This window comes from Lichenostomus cassidix, chromosome W, assembly GCF_008360975.1.
Source record: "Lichenostomus cassidix isolate B80296 chromosome W, HeHo_3.0, whole genome shotgun sequence".
Lineage (NCBI taxonomy): Eukaryota > Metazoa > Chordata > Aves > Passeriformes > Meliphagidae > Lichenostomus > Lichenostomus cassidix.
The window spans coordinates 11,431,790-11,459,545 of NC_139510.1; the positions used below are offsets into that span (position 1 = coordinate 11,431,790).

Genomic DNA, 27,756 nt, shown 5'->3' on the forward strand with positions numbered 1-27,756 from the left:
TTCCATACACTAAACACAGGATTTCAAAAGGAAAATCAAATGGAGCTATATTAGAAAGGTGTTGGGGGTCTGGGTATTCTCAATCCAATAGCTAAAATCTTTCCCCTCCAATAAAAAAAATAGCAAATACCTTAATTTGGTGCAGATGGTCCTTGGTCTACCCCCGCCGCGAGCCAAAGGATAGCCGAGCTCCCCCTGAAAACTCAGGGTCACGACTGGGAGGTCTGCTTATCCCTGGATCCGGCAGCCGAGCAGAGTTAGGGTCCCATCTGGAGATGCCAATTTGATTCACCCCAAGAGGGCCCAGAGACACTTCAGAGACCAAGTCAGAGAAGTGGGTATTTGCTTTATTCAATGTTCCGGGTGTGGGGGATTCACTCCTCCAAACACACACACTGGCACTTCCAACAACATGATATTATGGGTAAAATTCATGAATATTCATCACATTCCCCAGAATAGGAGTGGTTATACAAATAATTTCTTGGAAGTCATTAATATCATTATCATGTGTATCACGCATGCTTTGTATGTCCCGGTGGTCTTTGGAGACCCCCAAAGATCACCTCCAGGATGAAGGTCCCAGTAGTCTTCATCACAATGCACTTTTCATTTTTCTCTCTGGAGCATGCGCAGTCCTTCATGGGATGATTCAGCAGTTTCTGTGCTGGCTTCAAACAGATTCTTGTCCCTCTTATCTTGATAAGATTAAGGTAATCCTGCTTTTCTAGGTTTCAGAATTCATATATTCTGTCTCTTAATAGTTGCGTTACCTATTGACCACTCCTTTCTCAGTACCCCCTGATTTCAGTATCTGTGATTGCAGGGGGCTCAGAGGAGGATGGTGTGGTTCATACCCTCTCACCACAGTTTGCTCCAATGACAGTCTGGCAGGCTGATTTTCATATGTATGCTTTTTAATATTAATTCTGTTACACTATACACAACCAGTAACAATGATAAATACTGCAATGAAAATGTAAAAGAAATTATACATATTTCATATTTTTTAAACCCCCCACTGTTTAAAATAAATTAATGCATAAAACAGATGATAGAAAAAAGAAAACCCAAAACAAACCACAACACAAGTGATCTGTTTAAGGCAATACTCTACATGGATGGGAACAGAAGTACAACAGTGTGCTACATGTTCTGAACAGGAAAAAAGAAAGAAACATCCCCCCCCGCCCCATACAAGATGCAGATTGATGTTTCAAGAGTGAAAAATCTTCCAAACCTAGATAATAAAACCCATGGCCAAGTTAAGTGCAGCATTAATACACTCTGCATGTCAAATGATTAACAAGTTCCTTACATTAACTAAGGTCAAGCTACAACAAATTTATCTTCCTATTAAAAGGTTATCCAGGTTTAACCCTATATTTAACTTTACTTTGCATTTGGCTGTTTCAACTATGTTTCACAGCTGGAAAATTAGTCTCCTGCTCTGAGATTAACACAAAGGTTGTGAGGTCTCCTCTCCTCCTGAAAGATATTTCCATTAAATACATCCAAAAACGATCTTGCTTTTGGTGACCCCCAAATGCCTTCCACCATCCCCTACCCTGAGGCACAGGACACCACATGAGGAAAGGAGACCTGAGAAGTATTTGGATTGATTTTTATCCAAGCTAAGGGCATGAAATGCAAATGCAGATTTGATCCGAATTCTGAGGAGTGCTACTTCCCTGTCTGCCAGAAATGGCTATCTGCAGCCTGCTGAAAGCACTTTGCCAGTATGGGAGAAACCCAGCCTGTATCCAGGCTCTGGATACAGGCATGGTGTTTGCCATTAAGGTTGGTGTGAGGCTCTCTACCTGTTCAGATAGCAAATTAACCTGTTATTAATGCAGCCCAGAACTTGGCCACTGGAAGGTGAACAATAGTCATAATACCAAAAAATCCCACTCTCTCTCAAAAAGGAAAAGGGACAGTAGCTACTTTCTTCCAGCTTCTCACAATGGATCCCAATCAGCTGCCACCTATGCAAGATTGGCAGCACCAGATCTCACTAGCATTGACACAGTACATTCCCAGTAAGGTTCATGTCTGTAAGGTGCTGCCAGGGGGCAAAGAAGCTACTTGGGACATGATTGTAGCCTCATGTACTGCCCTGCTAGAGTACGTGAGGAGGAAGCTATGGTACATGAGGAAAGAAACCCAAGCGGAGTTACTAAAAATTTAGACTTGTGATGGCCAACAACTGTCCGGGCTGCCTTGGGATTGGGTGGAAGAGGGGAGTGCAGAACTGGGCTGAAAGTCACTTTTGGTGCAACTGCCTCTCACGCTCATCATTAGTGCATGAGGGAGGGGGAAGATGATAACTGCTTTGAGAAAAGAAGAATGGAAGGAGGATGTGTACAATATAACAAAGCTTGTGGCTCCAGAACTAGCCGCTGGACATGGATACCAAAGTTTACCTGTGACAACTAGCTATCCTTCTATTGTCACTGCTGCTTTTCCCCCCTTCCTGGTCTGATTCTTCTTCAATTTGGAAAGCTGGGGCTGTTTGATATGATGGTCAGCGCTAATTCTCCCATCCCAGTTCCCACAACACACATGGTGACTCAACTACAGGATGTACAATGAGGTCTGGAAGTCACATCTCAGGCACAGACCAACTGCATGCAAGTGGTGTCTGTTTTCAGAACCCTTCAGAAAGCTATTCAATGTTGGGTCATTTCCTTCTTTATTAGATTGAAGGCTCAATAACCCTTGTGGAAGGAGTAAAAATGGTTAAAAATGTGTAAAAAGGGGGAGACTAAAATTTTTCTGGATTTTCTTCCCTGCAAAGACTTCATCCTTCATCTTTCTCTCTACACAACAAAGCCCTACCAGTACATCTCACAGCACTCTGCCCCAGCATGGTGAGGACACAACTGACTGGCTTTCCAACTGTGACTCTGCTGGGGGTTTCCAGTCTATTTGCACATGGGCTTGTAGGCCTAGGACCTGGTACTTGGGTCCCAGATCTTCCACAGTGCTGAGCCTGGGAGGATGAAGGCAGCTGGCTCAGCTTGCTGAATCACACCAAGGTTTTACTTTAGCCTAGCTAACCCTCAGCCCCACTGCCTTCAGGTGGATGAAGAGAAAACCCCAGTCTGCTCTCTGTCTCAACCACCATCACAGATATTGGATGTCCTGCTGGTTTGATGGTTGCCTTGTATTTGTCTCAGGACAGAGACAGCTACAAGCCAAACACAGCTGCTATCCCAGCTTTTCTGTGCAAAAAACTGAGCACAGAAATCAGTGAGCTGGGGAAGGTGAGAAAAACCAGAAGGGCTGTTGTGAAGAGAGCTTGTCCAAGTTTTCCAGCTCTCTCAGTAGGTCTATATTACATCTCCCAAAAAGCTTCACATCTCCTAGATCATGTGGGCTTGAGGAAGGTGGGTAACAGATGGAGGTGGAGTTGCAGCTCTTTTGGGACCAGTGCAGAAGGGAGAACACAGCCCAGGTAGAAGAGCAGTTCTTAGTGAGCTCATCCAGGGCAGCTGGATGGGCAACTATGGAAGAAATGCTGCTCTGGGAGGACAAACATCTTGGCAGATAACAGCACTTATCTCAGCATGGCCTTTTCTTTTCCTGGTGCCTACTGTGCTGGTTTCCAGTGACACATTTGAGACAGTCACATTTTAATGAGACTTCTTTTGCACCTTCCACTCCCTGATGCAATTCTACTGCCTGTATCACCATTTGTTACTTGGAATGACTCTACAATCCAGGCACAAGTGGTGAGATGCGTTCCAGGAGCAAATCCATCTTTTACTGGAGCAGCTTTTTACAGAAAGAGAAAGGCTCAGTCACCACCAGTTTCTGCTGGCAACTGGGTCTGGGAAGCAATGGGAAAAGCTGCTCTCCAGAGGCACCAGGGAAAGATGCAACTTGTCCTGCTGGTGCTCATGTTGCTCTACAACACTCAGACAGAGTGCATCTGGGATAGTGAATGCTGATGGGAGGGAAGAGAGCATTAAATGGCTCATTTGGGATATTCCCATGGCAGTTTCATGCTTTTACTTTTAGCATCCATGTAATGATCTGAGGGTATAAACTAGCACTTTTGCCTGGGCTCTTCCTTTACCATTCTCCCTTAAAGCTCACACAGGGTATGGCCACTATTACCTAGAATGAAGCAGGCTTTGTCACCTGGCTGCTGCTTGGCTCAGCAAGCACAGGCTGCATGTGCCAATGTAAATATACCCTGGCTTTGACCTCTACCACCCTTCAGAGCTGACTCTTCACATGACCATCCTATTTCTACTTCTCACATCTCAAAAGAACCATCTGCATAAATGGGCAGTGCCACGGGGCAAACTTTGCTAGGTTGAGCCTAAGGGGAAGGCATGGAAAAGTGCTCATTTTAAGGTGCTTTTCACCTCTAGAACATGGCATCCTTGTCGCTTCCTTTCAGGGCTTTCCTGTGTAAGGGATTGTTCCAAACCTTGAACCACATCTCATCAGACAAACCCACATCTATTACAGAGCTGCACAAGCCCTGTAGCAAAAGGGTCAGCAACTCAGCATAGAGGAATAGGTTGTGATTTGGGATTACCTACACAACATTAATGCCAAACTAACCTGGTGCAGGTTTCTCACAGGGGCTGGCATCTGTATTTTAAGTCCTTGTTGCACTCTTAAGTTCCTTAACTTCATTAGCAGGGGATAGTGCTGTTGTGCCACCAAATCTTTTCACACATTCTTTCTGGCATCATTCAGACTGAGAAGTCAGTTGTGCAAGAGTCAGCTGCCAAATGTGTGGGAAACGCATCCTTGCCAAACATCTGCTCCCAAAGTTGTTTAATCTCTCTACTGACCTCCACTCTGCAGCCTTCTGACACATGTAAGCAACATCAGAAAACAGTGAAGAGAGGGAAAGCAGAGTTGTGCTGCTTTTCTTCGTAGTACTTTGAAAATACATTCAAAACTTCTATAGAATGCTTTTTCATCTTGCTTGCAGAACTATCCTGCAATGGTGTCCACCACACACTTGGAAACATCCATGCAGGGTGGTGGTAGCATCTTGGGAAGGCAGCTTTCTTCCCTGTGCTGCAGAAGGGTGACATAGCGACGAGAGGGAACTCACGGCAGTCTCAATATGAGATATAAAGTAAGCTCCATTTTATTTCACCAAACGAGAGACTTATATACTGTTACAGAAGTTACTATTCATAGTTACACATACACCTGCAGTCTGTTCTCACACATTCAGGGATCTTCCTGTTAACTCCCTTATTCTTTTCTCATAACACTTCTGACTCCCTAATCTTTCTCCTGACATTCTTCCCACAGCTCAAAAACACAGCTGTGGTTCTCAGGCGTCAGCTCTTCAAAACAACTTTCACTGAGGCCTGGCTATGCTGAGGCTCCGTTCAGGCCTGTTTTAGTTAGCATAAGTTTTGCTGGAAAACTGCGTTTTCCAACAGAAGGGAATGGATATCAAGAGGGGATGTGACTTGCCTGAGGTTAGAGCAAACATGTAGTATGTGCCAACAGCAGTCTGACACCACCACAGACACCTTCAGCATTTAATAAATCTCTCCCATGGGCACCATGAGACACAGTGTCAAGACAATATCAACAGCCAAGCTCTGTGAAAATGTGCTTTCTTCAACTAGTTTTTCTGGCACTGACCTTCAGACTGAACAGTTCTAGTTCTGTCTTGTGCAGGACTCATTTTTTCTTAGCTGAACACATTAAGATTTCTGAAAGCACATAGGTCTCACAGGAATGAAGTATTGGCTGAAGTCAGTATACATGGCTGGACTGAACTCAGGAGTATGGTATTCTCAGGCAAAGACTGAATCCCTGAAGAGCATGGATAGACTGCAGATCGAATCCAATGTGTTTGGTGATAATTTAATATGGAGCTAAGTACAGAGTGCATTGGATATGTGACACAGCAGCTCTAACTAGTACTGACTCACAGTGAAATGTCATCTATTTGCCCCTTTTGCAAGTGAATGAATCATGTCATGCTAGTCCTGACTAACCTTGCCATAAGAAAGGATACCCTGCTCTGATCCTATTTCTGTGTCCCAGATATGGTATAATTATAGTTATGCAAATGTATCAGGTTTAGTGAATCAATTAAGAACTGACCTTCTCCCACAGGTAAAACCCTCTGACACCTCAGACTCACCCCTGATCTTGTAGATGGATTGGTTTCAGTGGGCAGTAGTAACTGCAGCTCCATCTGACCCTTCCCGTTTTGGAACAGACACCTTACAAAGCATCTCCAGTGCCTAAACAAACCAAGGAGATATCTCTGAACCCCTCTGCATTTGCTCTCCAGACCAGTCAGTTCTGTCAGGCAGTGCCTGGCACTTGAAGCAACTTGTCTTTTTTTTACTATAGTTTAAAATAACTTATTAACCAATCATAAAATTAATTTTTTGGTTTCTTCTGGCTCCATGAACACAAAGAGGTGCACATCCTACCATAGGAGGAAGCGATGGCTGTTAAGTTTTACAGTTATAGTGGAAAGCACTGATCACAGCCCGCTGGCCTCACTACTGGATGTGACAGGCAGTGGAGGAGGTGGCTTGGCAACACATGCAGGTAGGGTTGACGGATTTAGGGGGAATTAGGTCGAGGTCCTCATCATCTGGGATCTCATCTAACCGGTACCCATCCTTTAGCAGCTGGATGTTCAAGTCTTGGTTGATCTGCTACAGACAAAGAGACAAACAGTCAAACACTTGAGACTTTTTCCTTCTGATGGCTAGAAGAGGAAAGAAGTCCCTTATTCTGGAATATATTTCCCTATATTAGCAGCTGTCCCATCAATGGAAGAGTCTCAGTTTTTGACCACAGGTGAGGGCTGCCTTCTGTTTTTTAAACTTCTTTCAGAATAGGAATATCTAGAGTGAGATAATCCAGAGTAGCAAATCAATACAATATTTTACTCTGGAATAATCTTTCCATAAAGTCCTCATTAAATGTAATGTAATGATAATAAACTGTCTGGCAGCTGGGCAGTCCCTCCTTTTAGTCTAGGGCACTGTAGCAGTTTAAAGGTGGTAAAGCTTCTTGGCTTTTTGTAATCTCAAATTCAAGTGGTGTCTAGCCAGATCTGGGTGGACAACATTTCATCAGGACCCAGAGATGGCCCAGATCATCTGATCTGATCCCTGCTCTTGGACATTTCTCTGCATTTCAGAGGTATTTTGCCAAGGAAGGCATACAAAGGGGAAGAGTTCCCAGTGGCTTGTGTGCATAATGGCTGTTCAGTACCTTGAATGTAAAATCAGATCCTGCAGAAGCAGTACCTGGAGTCTGAAAAACTAATTCACAGGATACCTTGGGAATATATTCAGAAACAATACAAAGGGAGTAACAAGCCAGAGCTTCCCTGCGTTTTCTCTTTGAAAGGGCAAAAGTTCATATTTGCAAGTCCTCCTTAGAATTTCTGGTGCTCCAAGCAAACATACACTGGGTGACCCTGACTCCCACAAGAACTGGAAATCACAGCACACCCTCAGATCCTTAATTTTTGTCCTTGGTATGCATATAGTTTCTGAGCTGCTGTGACAGACAAGTTGATGCATTTGCACCATGTGGGCCACCACTGTACAACTGAGCAGAACTGGGAAAAGCTTGAGTGAAGCCAAAGGTATCTGTGAAAACAGCCAACGGGCAGATCTGTGTCTGTGCCATGGAAGTGTGGGGATGGAGCCAACTGGATCAACAAGAAAGACAGAAATATGACACAGTTTCTGACATGGCCCCTTCCAGGCTCATAGAGTCTACATCACTGGTAAATTCCTTGTGGAGCTGTTTCTGGCAGCACAAGGCCATTCTAAGTTGTTTCTGGCTGTTCAACTTTTAGCATTCATGGCAAGGCTGGCAGGAAACAGTATAACTCACCTCAGCCGATGAGTATCCTGAGGAGGAATATCTGGACATGTCGAAGTCATCATCACTGCAGGGAATGACAAGATGCAGCAAAGAAGGAAACATCAATTAGAGAGACCTGTATTCCCTGGTTAGCCCTATCTTTCTTGTGTCATGAAGCTGTACTTCACCCACAGAGAAATTACATCAAGGGAGTCTGGAGAGAAACTTTCATCTGTAACCCTGAGACCTTTCCATCAAAAAGTGTTCTTTACTCACATCTCTTCCTACTTGTTTACACACAAAGACTTCTTGCAGCATAAGCCGAAGGGCACAGCAAGGAAGAGTGCAAGTGGCCCATGAGCAGTTTCAGTAGGAATTAGCTTCAGTGTTGCACTATGGCATGGAAGCTTGCTTGCTTGCACTGTAATATATATATATACACAGACATACATAATCTTATTAACCCTTTGCATACCTGTCTGTATCCAGGGCTACCAGTGGCTTTTCATCTGGACTCTGATCTAATGATGAATATCCTTTATTGGGAATGACAAGCCTGAAAAAATTAAATGTTGTCCGTTAACCACACAGTAAAGCTCAGTACCACACATAGTTTAGAGCAAAGCCATATGATAGTTGGCTTTTTCTGTTTCACTTATGTCTTGGGGAGGGCTCATAAGGTGTATCCCATAATCATTTGTACAGGGAATTGTCACTGTCCCACCTCCTTCACCCCCCCCCACCTTTGCGGTTTGGGGGATATCACTAGAGATGTAAGCCTAGCCGGGACCCTGCGAGGGGATGGGGGAAGGACTGGGTTGTCTCTTCCCTTCCAGTTCAGGGATCAAGGAGAGCAGTCACGTGGGTGATGCAGTGTGTGTATCTGGCCAGGGGTATTGCTATGTTGTAACTTGGCACTAAGATCGGACCTGCCTGCCTTCACCACTCTTGCCCGCTGCCAGGGGTGGTATCGAGACCAATTGCTGCCTATGAGTTTACAAAAGGAGCAATTTCCTCTCTTCCCCTTCACCCAAACCTCCACCAACACCTGAGAAGTTTGCCAAGTGTTCTGGGTTGACTGTAAATAATGGTGTATCCCCTTTAATGGTGTATTCCCTATCATCTGCTTTATGCCCAGAAATGGATTCCTGTAACTTTAAGCTAGGTTTAGCAGTCGGGAGAAGCTCTGCTGGTGCAGGTTGTTTTGAAACTCTCCCCCAGGTTTCTCAGCCTTGGGCGCGTGGGGGGGAGCGGCATTCCTGGGTCCTGCTTCCATCTGCTGCTGGCTAGGTTGCTTGCTTTGGCTTGCTGCTTGGTTTGTTAGCTAACAAGAAGCTTTTTCCCTGGGACTGCTTCTTCTTTGTCTCCTTTTTGGACTTTCTTTTTCAACTTGCTTTCTTATCCGAGAATCAGAAGATCCCCTGGAAGGGCGGTAGGCGAGAATCCTCCAAGGAGCCGCCAGAGCGACTCCGCCTGGCCCACTGGGACCCCCCGGATGGGGAAGCTATGCCCAAGGAAAAAAGGACACTGAATCCATCAGCTGTTTACTCAGGTTTAATAAGTCCTTTTCCCTTTTTCCATGACTTGTGGGCATTTTTTTTTTGTTTTGTTAAATAAACAGTTTTGTTCTTTTCACTTTCCTCTAAGGAAATTACTTCCAGGCCTGGGTGGAGTAGGGGCTTGCTGGAATTTGGGAGCGTTCACACCCCCCAATTTGTCTCAAACCGAGACACTGAGCTTGCATCGGAGTGCCCCCTGAAGCCGCAGGGGAATCATTGCACTTTCCTTGCCTCACGGGAGCCTGCTAGTGTCCTCTGCCGGCTGCAAGAGCTGCTGTCGCCTCACCAGAGCCACCTGTGCCCCCTGCCAGTTGCGGTCATAACTACACCAAAGGAGAAAGTGGTGCTTAATGGGTGGGAAAACTTCTGTTATTGGGGTTTTTTTTTGTTGTTTGTTCTGTTCTGTTTTACATATATATATATATATATATATACTAGTAAAGAACTGTTATTCCTTTCCCCATATTTTTTCCTGGATGCCCCGTCATTTAGAAATTATAATAATTTGGAGGCAGGGGGTCATGTTTCCATTCTAGGAAGGTTCCCACCTTCCTTGGCAGACATCTGTTTTTTTTAAACCAAGACAACTTCCTTGCAAGTCCTCCCTTATTGATGAAGGCATTTAAATGGGTGCAATTCAGAGGAAGCAGGCTGTGTCTCTGGGTAGTTCAGAGCAGTTTCACAGGGATGAACACTGGACATGCATTGAGAACACACTCCTCCCTGGAAGAAAAAACAGTTGGGACACTCCACACTTCATTCTGGTGAACCTGATCACTAGCACTGCTTGTTGTATCAGATTGCTCATTTTTTCCTCTGGCAAATTTTTTTCCTCTAGCAACGAGTACATGACACTAGCAATAAATAAATGGGAGAAGGAAGCTAGGGGAAGGCAGAGGCTTGGTGCTCCTACTAATTTTCTATTGAAAATCAGAGATTTGGTCTTTCTGCATGAGCTCCTACAGACCCCCCACAACACAGCACTTTTGAGGTCTCACTCCTAAATTTAGTAATATGAGGAATATGAGCTGGTGGGTGCAGTGCAAGAGTCCAGTCAGACTAGCTCTTTTAAAATTCTATTATTTCTTAGACTTTCACTTCACCAGAAGTATTACAAAGGCTGATGATGACTTTGCACCTTTAATTACTTGATTGAGTTTGTGTGTTGAAATACACGCTTCAGAGCTTTTACAATAAGGAAAGCACATTCATTCAATGGTATCCACTTCACAACAGTTCTTTCATCCACAAAACTGAACATGAGCAAACAAAACATTATTGGGGATCTAGGAGAAGAGCCTTTTTTGGTGCTATTTAACTAATTTTAAAAAATCACTACATCTTTTTCTTGAGAAATGTCTTTTTTCATAATAACACAGATTTTCAAGTTTTCTGCAACAGACAAAAACTGTGGCAATGCCTATGCCCTCAATCTAAATATTTCCCTTGCATCCTGATTGTCCTTATCCTTGCTTCCCGCTGTCCTTGGAACAAAGCCAGATTGCAGCCAGAGCTGCTTTCATCTGCATGTGTCCTAGTATGAGATTCTTGTCTTGGTGGTTTTGATCACTTAACATGAAATACTTTATGACAAAATGCGTTTAGGTCATCCTCAGAGCAGGCTACAATATCTGTCTGTGCAGAAGTGGTGCAGATGGTGTTGTGGACTCAGCCTGTGCTCATAGTGAGTATGCCAGCAACACCCCAAGCTTGTTCCCATATTATTTGCTCTTAGGGAGACTGAGTGTGTTATGGATTCAGAACCTTTTACCTCTAATGTGGATATTGAAAAGCTGCAAGCAGAAGCTTTTCCCTGAGAACCTCTCCTTTCCCATGCAAGCTATGAAAAACAATGAGATGAATTTTGTAAATAATAATTGAACACCTGCTGTTTTCCTGATCTGTTTTGGGTTTAAGGCAGAGAATGTTTGGAATTGGGCGTTGTAGGTCTTCAGCCAATCACCCCGGGAGGTGGGTGACCACTGACCAATCACCTATGGAATTTTAGCACATATAAGCAGGAGTTGTAACAATAAACTCTCTCTCTGCTTCTCGCTGGATTGGTGTATGCCTGCTGCGTTCTCTCCAGGTATTACAGTGACATCTCTAAGGCTGGCTGTGCCCCTGACCCAGAAGACTGAATAGTGAAGGCTACCTGGTACTAGAAGCTGGATGTAAGAAATCCATACAGAAAATACAGAACAGAAACCTTGGGAAAGAAGGAGAGGGTGAAGTAGAGACTAGGAGAGGCAATGTGGTTTGCTTGAATTGATTTAGGGTAAGCTAGAAATTATTAATTTAAGAGAAATAGAAGCTGGGCTACCCCCCATGCACCCCAGCTGGAATAAACACATACCTACTTCATAACTATCTGAGTTGTGGAGTCAATTCCGTGCCTCATTTTGGCACCCCAGGTGGACAAGGTTTGCCTGGCTGCAGCATCGACTGAGGGGCTGACATCCTAGGTGTGCCCTGGGATTTTCCTGGAGGACCTCTGCTCCTCGGCCACTCACTGCAGGGGCAAACAACGACCATCTGATACAGCGGAGAAACAGTACGTGTTTTGGGTATAGGGAAGCCTGTAAGTCATATACGCATGACTAGGGCTGCTGGTAAGACACAGAGAGACGTCTCTGTGTGCAGCGTCGTCCCTGAGTGGTGAGCTTGCAAGCGATCGGCTAGGGGAACCGGGAATCAGCAAGGTAATTCGTCGTCTTTAGCTGGCAGGAGGGATTCGCTGACCGATAGAGCGGCCGCAAGCGATCCTGGTGGTGGATCGAGTGGATCCCTAAGGAAACTAATTTGAAAGGAAACTAGTTTGAAGTGTTGTTAACACCGGTGTTGTGTATGTGTGTATGGGGTGCAGATTAGTCTGCATAAGCAAGTGAGGGATTGGTTGATGAAGTGTGAGGCAAATGGTTTAATAGGAATGAATATTTGGGTATGGTTGTGAATTATTAGCTTTGGTATACGAGTGTGGGTTTTTGGAATTTTTGTTGTAATTTGTTGTTGTGGTCGCAAAAAGTGTTTGTTGTGTTGTATTAAGTGTTTATTGTTGTGTTAGGGTGAGTGTATGCAGTTGTTTGAAATTGTAGTGGTAAGTGAATAGAGGAAAACTTTATACCGCGGCCAGTTAAAGACACTGCTTTTTCGGTGGCTACATCAAAAGAGCATAGCCCCAGACCTTTGGCTTTATGTGGATGTAGTACAGCAGCTGTGCCACAGTATGATTAGTAGGTTTTAACACGGTGTCAGGTTTGCAGGCTTGTGAAGTTAGGAGATATTATTTTTTATCGGCCTGTCAGAGAACGACTGGGCAGGTTGTAAAGAGAATTAAGTTGGAGCATTATAAAAGTTTTGTGTGGACAAAAACACCAAGTTCCTTCTTAGCAGTTTAATTTTAGAAAAATAATGGGAATATTGAGTTAATTTACTTAGTGAAAATAGGAGTATATAAAGAGTGGTTGTTTTTATTTTTTTTCTCTTTCTTCTTCCTCCCTCTCAGTAATTAATCTTGATTTTTATTTTTTTCTCTCTCATAGCAGCTTGACTTTGAGTGAAATAAATGTGATGCTTGTCTGATGCCAAAAATACCTTTTTGTTTTGAATGTAAAAATAATTACTGTAAGGTTTGGGCATTGTGTGAGTGTGCTGCATGTCACAAAAAGTGGTATTGCGTTTTTCGTTTGAGATCAAAGTGGTGTCCAGCGTGTGAGGATTCTGAAATTCAAGCTCAGTATAGGATAGCTGAAGTAAAAAGCGGAGATCTTAACAAAAGGGACGCGCTTACTATTGTGACAAAGTGGTCAGAAGCAGCTGTTATTGCCTTAGTGTGTGGAAAGAGTCATTTAGTTCCTGAAACCTGGTCAGTGCGGGAGGAAAACTGGGAAAAAACAGTAAGGCAGTGTGAAAAGAGGTTTGCCTGGAAGAGAGATAAAACCGAGAGAAGGAAATAGATAAGATGGGAACTGGGCAAAGTAAAGAAGTTCCTAAAACAACTCCACTTGGCTGTGTTTTAGCACATTGGAAGGAAATTGCAGGGAGTGGAGGTACAGAAGATAAAAGAACTCTTATCAAATTTTCAACTCAGTAGTGGCCTTTGTACAAGCTAGATGATGGAATTAGATGGCCTCCATATGGGTCTCTAGAATATAACACTCTGTTACAGTTAATGTTGTTTTTAAGATGGGAAGGAAAATGGGGTGAGGTCTCTTATGCTGATATGTTTTTCTCTCTTCAAAATCACCCCGAATGGCAAAGAGATTGTGGGATTAGACCTCCCTATGGTATTAGCCCTCGAAAAGGAAGACAAAAATAAAAGGGGAAAAATTAAGAGGTGCTGCTCCTCTTGCAGCATTGGAGAGCAATGTATAAAATCAGATAAGGTTTATCAAAAAATGCAAGAACAGGATTTAACTGATCCGCTTAAGCCTCCCCCTAGGAGACAAGATGATGTGGACTCGGAAGGAACATTGACTCCAACTCCCTCTTGCCCAGACAGCATCTCGGACCAGGAAACAGGCGCTACAAGCCCCCCTAAGGGAAGCAGTGGGACCAGAGGGAGAAGCAGTGCTGATTAAGGTACCTTTTTCTACAATCGACCTAGACGCATGGGAAAAGGTGGCCAAAAATGATCAAACTGATCCGGTAGGTACCGCTAAACACTTGTGTCTTGGACTGATGTTATGATAACCCTGTATTCCATCGTTGGCTTATATGCTCAGAAAATGTGGTCCTGTGACTTTAACTACACTCAGCAGCAGAGAGAAGTGCGGGTTGTTTTGAAAACTTTTTCCCCAAGCCTCGCTGTGGCCAAGCCTCGCTGTGGGAGAGCAAGGAGGGGGAGAAGGAGGACTCTCTCTCTCTCCGGAGACTGCGCGCTGTCGAAGTGACCAGCTCTGTTCCTGTTTTTTTTCATCATTTTTCTTTGTTTGGACCCTTTTCTTCGATCTGCTTTGTCGCCCAAAAAACCCAAGGGGGCTTGGAGGACAGCAGAGCTTCCAGGGAGCTACTGGGGCAACTCCACCCAGCCACCCACCTCGAGGGGGCCCGGAGAGGAGAAACTACGTCTGAGGAAAAAGGACACTAAAATTTACCAGCTGCTTAATCAGGTTTAATAACTCCTTTTCCCCTGTCCTCCCCTTTCCCTGTGCCTTGCAGGGCACTCTGCGTGGTTTCGTTAAATAAATAGTTTTTTCTTCACTTCCATCTAAGAAATTTTGTTGTGGGTGGGGGAGGGGGTGTCAGAGCCCTTGGCTCTCGGAGGAGAATTTTATCATTAATCCAGGACAGCTTGCGATTTATAATTAAACAACACAATCCAGATTGGAGTGATATGCTGTGCTGGTTTTAATTAGCCCAAAACATCAGTAAAGTATTTTTTAAAATCTAGGAGAAATTTGGACCACTCAGAAGCTGTGGTGGTAGGCCTGAGGAAGTGTCTGAGGGGTGGGGAGTGGCACAAAGATAGCTCCTGTGTGTCCTGAGTGAAAGTTCTGGAAGTTTTTACATCAAGTCCAGCAGACATAATCTCTGATGGCTCTGAAGGTGATAGACATGCTGCTGGCCAAGTTTGGGCCAATTAGAAGTGCTAGTTACGCCTCTGCGAAAACATATTTAAGAAGAAATCAAAACAAAGCAAGCACGCACTTCTTTGTAGTTGGAGGAGGAAGAGGTGGAGGTAAAAATATGTGGATGGAGAACAGCATGGAGATGCCAAGATCAGTGAAGAAGGTGGGGGAGGAGGTGCTCCAGTGCTCCAGGCGCTGGAGCTGAAAACCCTCTGCTAGCCATGGTGAAGACCATGGGAGGAGCAGGAGGTTCCCCCTGCAGCCCATGGAGTCCACAAGGATGCAGAAATCTACCCACAGCCCACGCCAGAGGAGCAGGTGGATGCCTAGAGGAAGCTGTGATCCAGTTTAGAGTCTCATCGAAAGAGTTAAACCTATAGAGGCCTTGCAAGGGAGAGAAAGGCCTTGCTCCTGGGATGGAAGCAGCGTGGCCTTGGCTCGGGAGAGTCTGCACCTTATGGACAAGAGGACTCATGTTGCAGCAGAATTCGGGCGGGATGTTGCTTGTGAGATTGGACCCACGCCAAAGAAGTTCCCAGAGGACTGTCTCTCGTGGGAGGGACCCCATGGCTAAGTAGAGAACCTCTCTCCCTGATTGGACTGACCAGAAAACCCCTACCCTGCCCCCTGTCTGTGTTGCTGGTTTGGAAAGAGGGAAGGGGGGTGAGCGGAGAGACTGCTTCTTAAGAGGGAGGGGGTGAGAGCAGAAAAAAACTGTCTGGAGAGAGAGAGAGAGAGAGAGAGAAATAAGTAGAGATAAAGAGTATTTGTAGTAGAAGAATTGTGGTGATGAATAGATTTATGGATCTGCTCTGTGGACTGAGAAAATACCTCACACCTTGCCTCCCTACCCGGGCTTGTTGGTTATAAAAGAGGAAAGGGGGTGAATACTATGGGTTCGTAAGAGGGAGGGGGGGAAGTGAACAAAAAATAGTGTATGAAAAGTTTATTTTTGCCTTGCATTTATCCTCCAACTCTGTTAGGCAATTAAATCACTTTTTGCAACTTCAAGTTGGAGCCTGTTTGCCCTCTTTTTTCTTCTGTGCATCCTCCTGGCAGTGTCCTATCTCATTTGACTCACGAGATTGGTGTGTATTTTTACAGTTTTTTTCTGTAGCAAGAGAGAGTCGAGGTGCCTGGCATTTAGTCAGGGTCAAACCCTGAAATATGCATTTGCTATTGGATGCATTAACTGAAACTGAAAAATAATTAATTTTAAAAACATCAGGGGATTTGGCAGAGGACTTTAATAAAACACAACACCAAGATGTAAAAGATTATTTCCCACTTCAAGACCTACACTGGGATCCAAACAGGTCAGCAGAAAGGCAAAAATTAAAAGATTACCAGGAATGGGTAGCAAAGGGGATGGAAAGGGCCATTCCTAAAATCATTAATTGGTCAGCCTTATATGCAATTAAACAGGGTCCTTCCAAGCCACCATCTGACTTCCTAGATCACCTGAGAGATGCCATGCACCACCACACTACATTAGATCCTGAATCTGATGTAGGAATACAGCAACTAGTAAATCTGTTTTTGGGGCAGTCAACAGGGGACATTAGACACAAACTTCAGAAGCTCCAGGGGGCGGATGTGAGAAACTTAGAGACCTTATTAAATGAAGCATGGAGAGCATTTAGCTATCGAGAAGAAGGGTACAAACAAGGAATGAGAAAGTAAGTAGCAACAATAGGAGAAGAAAGAAAGGAAAAATATGAGCAAGGACCACCCAGGCAGGGACCACCCAGACAAGGCCCATCTAAGTTAGGTAAAGACCAGTGTGCTAACTGTAAGGAATTTGGTCATTGGAAGAGCCAATGTCCAAAAAGAAAACAGAACAATCAGCAAAGAAGACGGGGTTGAGAAGGAGTCATCGCACACATGAAAGAAGACTGAAGAAGATCAGAGGAGTCCACCCTAGCAGATCCACTGGTTATAATGAAGCTAGGGGAAAAAGAAAAAGAAATAGAATTTTTGGTGGACACGGGGGCAACATATTCAGTTTTAAATAAAGCTTTAATGCCGGTGGAGGATGATTATATCATGGTTCAAGGGGCAACTGGCCAATCTGAAAAAAGCATATTTTTGCAAACCTTTAAAGTATAAACTGGGAAAGCAATGGGGTATTCACAAGTTTTTGTACATGCCCAGATCTCCAAAAGCCCTTTTGGGCAGAGATCTGTTGGAACAGTTACAAGCAACCATTTCATTCAAAGATGGGGAAATTACTCTGAAGGTAAATGATCAACAATATGTTGAAATATTAAGTTTAATTCTAACAACCACAGAGGCTGAGGGAGAAATTAGGGAAGAAATTATGAATCAAGTATTCCCTGGGGTATGGGCAACAAACGTACCTGGAAGAGCTAAAAATGCACCTCCGATACAAATTAAGTTGAAAGAAGGGAAACAACCAGTCAGAGTTAAACAATGCCCCCTTAAGAAAGAAGACAAGGAAGGAATTAGCCCAGTGATTGAAAACTTTTTACAGCTAGGGCTGTTGAGAGAGTGCAAATCTGATTTTAACACCCCCATTTTACCAGTTCTCAAACCTGATGGGTTGTATCAGGTGGTACAAGATTTAAGGGCAGTAAACAAAATAACTGAGGACCTCTATCCTGTGGTGTCAAATCCCTACATGCTACTAACTGAGCTAACACCTGAACTAACCTGGTTTACTGTTTTAGATTTGAAAGATGCCTTCTTTTGCCTCCCTCTCCATGAAGCCAGCCAGAAAATATTTGCATTCGAATGGGAAAATCCCAAAAGCGGATGCAAAACTCAGCTCACTTGGACGGTGTTGCCTCAAGGATCCAAGAACAGTCCCACCCTATTCGGGGATCAACTATCAAAAGACCTGGAATCCTGGGAAGCCCCCTCTGAAGAAGGCAAGCTATTGCAATATGTTGATGACATCTTAATAGCTACCCGGACAGAAGAAGCCTGTGTACTCTGGACAGTAAGTTTACTAAATTTCCTGGGGCTCCAAGGGTACAGGGTGTCCAAAAAAAAGGCTCAAGTAGTAAAACCAAAAGTAATTTATTTGGGTTATGAAATCAGTGCTGGGCAGCGAACTTTGGGACAAGACCGGAAAGAGGCCATTTACCAAACCCCGAAACCCAAACTGTAAAGGAGCTACGGACTTTCCTGGGGATGACAGGATGGTGAAGGCTTTGGATCCTTAGTTATGGGGTCCTTGTAAAACCTTTGTATGAGCTCATCAAAAAGGAAAGCAGAAATCTTCAGTGGATGAAGGAGGCCACGAGGGCCTTCAAACAACTGAAGAATGCCCTGATGTCAGCTCCAGCTTTGGGACTTCCAGATGTGAGTAAACCATTTTTTCTGTTTTCTCATGAGAAGCAGGGGATTGCCCTGGGAATACTAGCACAAGACCTGGGCCCATATCGACGGGCAGTTGCTTATCTGTCTAAGCAGCTAGATGCAGCAGCCAAAGGATGGCCGGGGTGCCTCAGGGCTGTCGCAGCAGTCGTGCTAAACATCCAAGAGGCACGCAAGTTCACCTTGGGCCAGAAAATGACTGTGCTAGCGCCCCATACAGTGTCCGCAGTGCTGGAAATGAAAGACGGACACTGGCTTTCCCCACAGAGGTTCCTGAAATACCAAGCCATCATGGTGGAGCAGGACAATGTGGAAATAGTGGTCACTAACATTGTCAACCCAGCTTCTTTCATCAGTGGAAAGCGACATGCAGGGTATGCAGTCACCACCAGCAAAAAGGTAATAGAATCTGGACCCTTACCAATAAACACTTCTGCCCAGAAAGCTGAAATAATTGCTTTAACCCATGCTTTGGAAATAGCAAAAGGAAAAAAGATAAACATTTATACAGACTCAAAGTATGCATGTGGAGTTGTACATGCACACGGAGCCATTTGGAATGAAAGGGGACTGTTGAACTCACAAGGAAAAACATTAAACATGCACAAGAGATAACCTGGCTGTTGGAAGCAGTCCAGCTACCTGAGAAGGTAGCAATCATGCACATTAAGGCACACCAGAAAGTGAGCTCAGAATTGGAAGAAGGAAATGATCTGGCAGACAGAGAGGCAAAAGAAGCAGTGAAAGGTGAAGTGACAACTGAAGGGGCTTTAATTCCAGACAGCCAAATCTCCCTAGAAGGTAAGCCAACCTATAACAAAGAGGACAGAAAACTAATTGAAGATCAGAATGGGTCATATAATGAAGAGGGTTGGGCTATTACTGCACAGGGGAAGTTGGTCATTCCCTCTCATTTAGTGTGGGCACTAGTAAGAGAAGAATACCAAAAGACACATTGGGGAATAGATGCCCTACACAAATATTTAATTGAAAGAATTATTGCCAGAAATTTATATGCTACCATCACACAGGTAACCCGACAGTGTGACCTTTGCCTCCAGACTAGCCCTAAAAAGATCCCCAAACCAAAATTGGGCCAAATTGGGAAAGGGAATGGGCCTGCACAGCAGTGGCAAATTGATTTTTCAGAACTCCCAAGAAAAGGGGGGTATCGGTACTTGTTGGTATTAACAGATACCTTTTCAGGATGGCCAGAAGCCTTTCCCACTAGAACTGTCAAAGCCCGAGAAGTAACCAAGGTATTGCTACAAGAAATAATACCATGCTTCGGAGTTCCAGCCACAATGTCCTCAGATAGAGGACCACATTTCATTTCAAAAGTGGTACAGAAAGTTAGCCATCATTTAGGCATAGATTGGGAGCTTCACACCCCATGCCACCCACAGTCAAGTGGTCAGGTGGAGAAAATGAACCACCTAATCAAACAGCAAATTGTAAGATTGGGGCAAGAAGCCAGTTTACCCTGGTCCCAATCTCTTCCACTTGCATTGTTTCGAATCCGAACTAAACCCAGAACGAAAGAAAAATTAAGTCCTTTTGAAATGGTCTATGGGAGACCATATGGAGTACAGAAAGGACTATCCACCCAAGCTGGGGGGGAAACACTGACCGCCTATATGGTGCCCTTGAGTAAGCAACTCAGGAAAATTGAAAAGCATGTGGCTGGAACTCAGAGTCGGGGCCTAGACAGCCCAGTACACAACATTCAACCTGGAGATTATGTCTGTGTTAAGTCTCTTACAGAGAAAACTTTGGAGCCACAGTGGGAAGGACCATTTCAAGTACTCCTTACCACTTTCACTGTGATCAAAATCAAAGAAAAGAGCGCCTGGATTCATCACACTCGAGTGAAGAAGGCTCCAGAGACCCCTTGGAAAGTGGCTTCTAACGATAATGAACTGAAATTGAAATTTACCCGGATAAAATGAATGCAATTAGAAAAGTTACTCTCATTGGTGTTCTCACAATTATAACCATACTTCAAGGAAAAAGAGGTACTTTTAGCCAGGGCGATACTGAATGGCCTTGGTCACAAGCCCTCATAGGGCGTACCAGCTTTCAAGGAAACTACCCTACAGACAGCCGTCTGGATTTGGCTATAATTTTAATGCATGATGATGAAATTTACCACCCACCTGAATAGGTTTGGAATCGAGATGAGTGGATCATGACCCTACCCGGTATCGTTAATGAAAAAATCCAGGTGGGATGCAGGAAAATAGAACCTGGGTTTTCAATATGAAAAAGCCTCTTCTGTTACAGTTCTTGGCCATTTTTTGAATTTTAATTTAGCATTTAAAATCCACTCTAATATTTCAAAAGAAATATGTTTTATTAAAAATTGGCAAACTGTAACTTTAGAATCATGCATTACATGAGAACAACAAGGGTTTATGTGTGAGAGTAACACAATTAATGCCAAAGATATATGCTTAGATGTTGAGCAAAGCATGTGCCACTTTGAAGTTCACCCGGATACTAGTCAGAAAACAGTACTTGTATATATTGGTCAGGGCTGTGTTAGCTTAAGAACAATGCGTGTTTTCATAGAAACAGATAATGACAATGTTACTTTGGATGTTAGGAATCATTCTAATTTTTGTATTTGTAATTTTGTGAAGATCATTGGGTGTGACTGTCTTGGTTTGAAAGACAGGTGTCTGCCAAGAGAGGTTGAACCCTCCCTTAGGACAGAGAATGTGATTTTTCCCCTCCCTCCGAATTATTTAATTTTGTAAATCAAGGGCTTTCAGGCAAAGGTATGGGAAAAAAGGAGTATCAGTTCTTTACTAGTATCTATAAACAAGCAATAACAATAATAGCAACCACAACTAGAACCAGAAAACCAAGAGCAGATGACTTGTGAGCTGCCGAGCCTTTTCCCGTGTGGTGTAATAACGGTTGCAAGCAGCAGGGGCGCTGTTGAGCAGGTCAGGGCAGGTGCGATGACTCCCGAGCGGCTGCAGGTGGCGCTGTGGCGCAGGGTCAGGTCAGCCTCAGGCGGCTGGTAATGGCGGGCAGGCTGAAAAAGCAGGCAGGGCGGCAAAGCAGCTCAGAGCAGCGAGAAAGCAGGGCGGCAGGGGTAGGAGCTGGCTCTCTCCCCGGCTAGCTAGCGAGGTAGCAAGGATTTCTGCAGTCACAGCAGACACCGCGGTCTTGTGTGTGGCAGAGGGCGGGGGCAGGCAGCAGAGGCAGCCGGACTCTCCCGGCAGCAGCTGAGGGAAAACGCAGCCTGGGGAAACGTGCACTTCCCAGTGGGAAAAAGGTTGAATCAAAGCTCACCCAGCCAGGAGAAGAAAAAGAACAGGGCACCGTTGGATTTCCTCTGGTTGCAGCCAAAAAGCAAAGAGCCATCTCTCCTCTCAGCGTCCAAACCATGAGAGAGCTTTCCAAGGGCTGCCTCTTCCCTTACCCTGCCCTGCCCAAGCACACCTTTTGTCTTTTACAAAAGACTTGCTGGCTCTAAACATCCAACTATTTGTTGCTTAGTAACAGGAATGGGAAGAAATTCTAAATGTACTCAACCCCCGACAGTGACTTTTTGTATTTGGCACCAGTTGTATCTCATCAATTGATAAAGTCCAATTACACAATGTATCATGAATTATCATCAACACCTATTGGGATGAACCTTATGCTGGTAAGACAATTAGTAGAGCATAAAGACTTAATTAACATCCTAAAAGGAATTCAAAAAAGTAAAAAGAAAACTTTAATAGCCATTCACCATGATGCAGAGGAAATGAGCAGAGTCTTAGAAAGAGCAAGACAGGATGCGGATCACCACTGGTGGGATATGCTTTTTGGATGGTCACCTATTGCAACTGGTATCCTTAATACATTATGTCACCCCATAATTGTTTTACTAATTTTGGTAGGTATTAGTCTTGTGTTATCTGTTCTGCTATTTGTTTGGAATTGTAGGATGTTAAAGAGGCTATCCATTTTAACTACTTTATCGAATGTATATGGTAAGGCATTGAGAGATACTTATCGCAGAAGCTTGCTAGAAGAAGAATCTATTTACTAGTAAAAGTGTGGCTAGCGCAGGTCTTTCCCATGAGAATTCTTTTTGTGTTTTATAAATAAAGTTTGGATGTTATTAAAAACAGTGTCCCAAGATCTGGACGGTGCAGGCCTGGCCAATCAGGCCTAGGGGGAGGTTTCTGGCTGACCAATCTGGGTGACTTTTGAAAACTCTATATATATGATGAAATCAAAACAATAAAGGTCTTTCCTTCTTGCCACTGAGAACTGAGTTCTTTACTCTGCTAGCTGCTCAACAGCGACATAAAAGAATTTACTAATTTTATAGAAAAGGGGGGACTGATTAAGGGTAAGCTATAAATTATTAATTTAAGAGAACTAGAAGCTGGATAATAATAATAATAATAATAATAATAATAATAATAATTTTTGAACTGATTTAGAAGGCCAGAGATTGGATAATGATTTACTAAGAGTTGCCTGCTGAAGACAATTTATTATTCGCTTAATGATTTTGTGCCTACCTCGTATCGGGGAGGATAGAGAGAAGAGAGCTAAATAATTGAGAAAAACTACTGAGTGTGACCGCACATCCTGCCCTCGGACCCCAGAACTGGTACAAGTTGGTTCTCAGGCTTGGACTTGGACCAAGAACCAAGGGGGCATGTGCAAGTGAACAGGGTGAAGAGTTCATCGTGAGGAAGACTACTGACTTCGCCCTCATTAATCATTTGGAACCCTTACCCACAATTGATTTGAGACCCTGCGCTTGCGCGAGCATATTTAAATGAACTTTGAACTCATTATAATATGAAGCGGGGATAGGTAATGAATATGTATAGGGGCTTTGTCTAACTTTATGCATATGTAACCTGTAACCTAATATAAACCAAGTGAAGTGCTGCTGACGGTGTGCATGCTTTTGGAGGGGCTACCCCCCATGCACCCCAGCTGGAATAAATGCATACCTACTTCATAACTATCTGAGTTGTGGAGTCAATTTTGCGCCTCAGAATGAAGGAAAACATATTTGATGAGGACAAGAGCAGAACTATTAAAAAAGTGGAAATGGCTTGAGCTTATTCTCCTCCTGCAGAGACCAGAGAAAGCCAACAGTTTAGACTTTTAAGAACTACCATAACCTGAACATTGTGCAGAGTATCCCACTGGAATATCTCCCAGTGTACTGCAGCCATTATCTTGTGAAGAGTTGCTTGAACAAGCTTGTGGTGTTTCTGTCTTCCTGGGGTTGCCTGTGCCAGACACCTCCCAGCCATGTGGGAGCAATGGAGCTTGGCTACATCTGCTACTAAAGCAATGGCTGCAAACCTCTGTTTTGCAGATACCAAGGGATGCTTCTAAAAGCTGTGTGAAAAGTAACTAAGAAAAGCAAGTCTACTGCCAGCAGGCTCTGCTTGGCAGTGGAAGCATCCATGTCTTCTTAACTGTGCTCAGGTGTACACAAATGGACTGAACTGGCTGTTCAAAAGCTTTTGTTGATGGGTGTCATTGCTCAGTCCTTCCCCACCCAAATCACTCTTCATTGGCAGCTCAGAAAAAGCAGCCCCTCCAAGCAGAAGTCACTAATTTTACGAGTAGGCACCTGTACTTATCCCATCTTCTCTCCCTTACCATCTTCCTTCCCTAATTTCAGTGTTTCTAAAATTCTCAAGCAGCAAATCTTCTACCATTCCTCTTGGGAAACTAGCATTCAGCCTATTGCCAAAAGAAATCAAATTTTTTCCAGCTTGTATTTGGAAGACAAGTAGAAGCATGGAAAGGCCAGCTGAGAGCATCTGCCCAATTTCTTGCTGCCACTAAGGGTCTGGCTCCTTTGTATGATCTCAACAACCAAATAAAGCAGTGAGCAATGCAGTGTGTTCCAACAACATCACAGGGGCTTACAAATAAAACTTGACAGCGTCTTGCCATGATTTATGACTACTATTGGGGGGTGTGGGAATTAATTAATTAACAGAGAAGCTCTGATCTGCAGTTCCTGTTCTACTTAATATATGGTAATTCAAGCAACTATCATATTTTGCTGTCATTCTAAGTGAGGTCCTCCACTAAAAACTGCAAAGAGTATAACCCTGTTGTTGAAAACAATATAACTTTTAATTTTTTTTTTATTTTATTTCTCTAGTCAGGCTTGGTTTGCCTTTTCCTTGGGGAAAGGAATTTTTAAAGTTTTTTTTAAGGGATGTAGCACCACTCTATGGAGATGAGCTTAACATATCAACAGACTTGGAGTAGCCCAAAACATACCAAAAAAGATCAAGTCCATCAACGGAACATCAACAGAACATCAACAGAACATCAACAGCCATCCATGAACATCTACCCCATACGCTGCCTCTGGCAGAGTTGAAGACATCTAGTCCGGAGAGGACTGATAAGAAAATCAAGGAGTGAAGATCTAATTAACATCAGAGGCAAAGAAATTCAGATCCAATAGGAAACCAAATACTAAGGGCTACACAACTTTAGACCAATGAATATTGAACCAATACATCTCTATGAGTTTTGACTGTATAAAGTTTGGAAGAAAATCTTGTAAAGATCATGTGTCATGGAATGATTCTCTCTGCACACCCAGGCTATGTGTGGATGAAATGATTTCTGTGGCACATCCTGGCCAGAACAACATCCTGGCCAGAAAATAAAGCAATGCCTTGACTCTCTAATACTGTTGGAAAATATACCAGTGTAAAAATTTTGTATAACTTTAGTCAAAGCATTAAAATTTTGTATGACTTGAGTCAAAGCGTTCTGCTCATCTTTGCCCCGGAAAAAGAAATTTTCCTTAGTTAAAACTGGACTGTGGGTGATCCTAATAATTTTTCTTGTTCTAAGCTTGTTCGGTTGCCTCAATAAGTGTTTAACTAAGCAAGTAGGGGAGGCCTTTCCTTTAAATAAGGAAGGGGGAGATGTGGTGGTGCGATACCACCTCAGGAACTGCTGGGGAGCCAAGTGGTTCCAGTACAGCAGGGCTTCACTGGTGGGAAACATCCTAGTCTGAGTAACATGATAAGTCCCTCCCCAAATTATGTAAATCCCCCTGGCTGTAACCTAACCCCTGACTCCATCCCTCCCTTCTCCCATTGGTTGTGGTGTTCCCCCCGCCTCCTCTCCCCTGACCCCAGGTGATCCCTATATCTAGGGACACGTGGGGTTCTTCCTCCTCTTTCACGCTGGACACCTTTGGAATAAACTTCTGGAACATCCAGCTGATTGAGCCTCTGGATTCTTTGTCTCTGGTAACGCGTGAGCTATCCGGCTCTCTGGGTGAGTGAGAATCTGTGCCTTACACCGGCTCGGGTGTGAGAAGGGTCTTTCTGTACAGCACCAGAGCAGTGCTGGCTGGAGTGATCTCTCGATAGCCTTAGAGACACTTTCGGTAAACGCAGAGGCCTGTTTCTACCCCTCCTCCCCCCACTGCGTTAGTGGCTATCACAAAAATCTACCCCAGACGCCACCTCCAGCAGGAGTGAAGGCATCTGATCCCAAAAAGAATGATAAGAAAAATTGAAGAACAAAAAATCTAATTAGTATCAGAGGCGAAGAGATTCGGATCCAATGAGAGACTGAATATCGGGGGTTTGCTCAACTTTGAACCAATGAACACTGGCCCAATACTTTTCTATGTATTTTTACTGTATAAAATATCTGAAAAATCAGGTAAAAGCCATGTATCCTGGAATGATTCTCTCTGCACACCCGGGCTATGTGTGGAGGAGATGATTTCTGTGGTACATCCTGGCCAGAACAACATCCTGGCCAGATAATAAAGTAATGCCTTAACTCTCTAACATTAAAATGTTGTTGGAGGGTTTTTTCTTTTTCCCGCAGATTAGGTGACAATACTATAATGTTGTTGGAGAGGTTTTGTTTTTCCTGCAGTTTTGGTGACACTGTGAACTCAGGGGGGGTTCCTTCCTCCTGAATGCAGGTAAATGATACACTAGTGTACTGAAGCTTGCATGGAAACAATAGAAACACTCTAAATGAAAGTATTCATCCAATAACATTCTTCTTTACAGCAGTTTGTGGCACTGTCTGATACTGTCATACAGAGATGTGCCAAAGCAGTTCCAGCAAAGTATGACCATGCTGTTTCAAGTGAGGAGGATGTATATAGCAAAGCACACAGAGATGGATTGTTCACAAGCCTTTCTTAAGTCAATAAGTATGGCGAAGGGGTCATCATTAAAAAGGAACAGGGGAACTACTGTGATAAAAGCAGCCAAAGCAGAACTAAGCTCTAAACCAGTTTGTGTTACGTGAAGCGGCATCATGCACTCTTCTGCTGTCAGGATTAGGTGTTATGTGAGACTACCCAGAACATGTAAGACAGTCATATCCAACCCCTAATTTCAACCAGGCTGGGCTGCTTTTGCCTCCTTCAGGCTGCATTGTCACCAGTCCTGAGCCCCACTGTCCCTGCATTTCCCCAGGGGATAGGATGCAACACAGCATTTGGCCTGTCATCTCTGGGAAGGGTCATCACTGCTCTCCCTGTGTGTTTGGCAGTAGGCAAACAGCAATGAATATCATCCTTGCCCATCCTAAGGTCATTAGGGATTGCAGCTTAGAGCACAGATGAGCGCTTTTCTAGTTCTTTACCTTGTTCTTGCCATCACGTTGTTCTTCTTGGGCTGCTGATTAACTGGGCTTCCCACGTTGCCATTCTTCAGGGAACCCTTCCGAGCCAGCTCCCTCTGCTTCTCTGCATTTGGGATACAAAGGGGGAAAGCAAAATTAAGGCAACAGCTTGGTTGGCCACCATACAGCTGCAGAAACCCAGATTTTATCGCAGCAAAAGGTATAACAGAATTAATAGCAAAGGACATGACCTCTCCATCTCTCAGGAAAGGACACTGTAAAGGCTGGATGAGCTGTGTCCCATTGTCTCCAAGATCACCAAAGGCTAAAGCTAACATACCCTGACTCACATCAGCTTGTTGACAACACACAATAAGATGGTCATAAAACTTCTGGATAAGAACCAGCTGGGGTAGAGACCTTGCCTCTATCTGCACCTGGTTGCTGTATGGATTCCAAAACTGTGCTTTGTGCTGAGCAAGGGGATTTATCCTTTTACTTTTTCTCCGCCTACTGAGGCTGCCACTGAGGGGCCCAGTGGGGATAGAAAAGTGTGTCCATCAAAGCATCACCACCATTTAGTGTTAGCCCAGCCTAGCTTGACAGCAGGCCTGAGTTATTAGTTTCCCTTTATGGCAACTCAACAGACTAACACACCCCACAACAGAAAATGTTGACCCTGTTTCTATTCCTGGAAACCTGTGATGTCTCCTGTGTGTCTTTCTCTTTTATCTCACATTGATTCTTGGGAGCTTGCTTTCTTTATTAAAAAAAAAAAAAAAAAAAAGAGAAACATTTTGCAGCTGTATTTTTAAATAGTATATTGTTTCCTCAAA

General features: G+C 43.9%; 1 long non-coding RNA gene across 1 annotated transcript in view; it reads right to left on the bottom strand.

Moving 5' to 3' along the window:
• Nucleotides 1-7,866: 7,866 nt before the first annotated feature.
• Nucleotides 7,867-27,756, bottom strand: part of LOC146425498 (uncharacterized) — an 83,677-nt gene continuing 63,787 nt past the window's right edge. Inside the window, exons 2-3 of the long non-coding RNA XR_014846595.1 lie at nucleotides 26,942-27,044; nucleotides 7,867-7,921 (exon numbers count right to left, since the gene is read on the bottom strand). This is a non-coding gene — a long non-coding RNA (uncharacterized LOC146425498). The remainder of the gene's footprint in view (nucleotides 7,922-26,941; nucleotides 27,045-27,756) is intronic.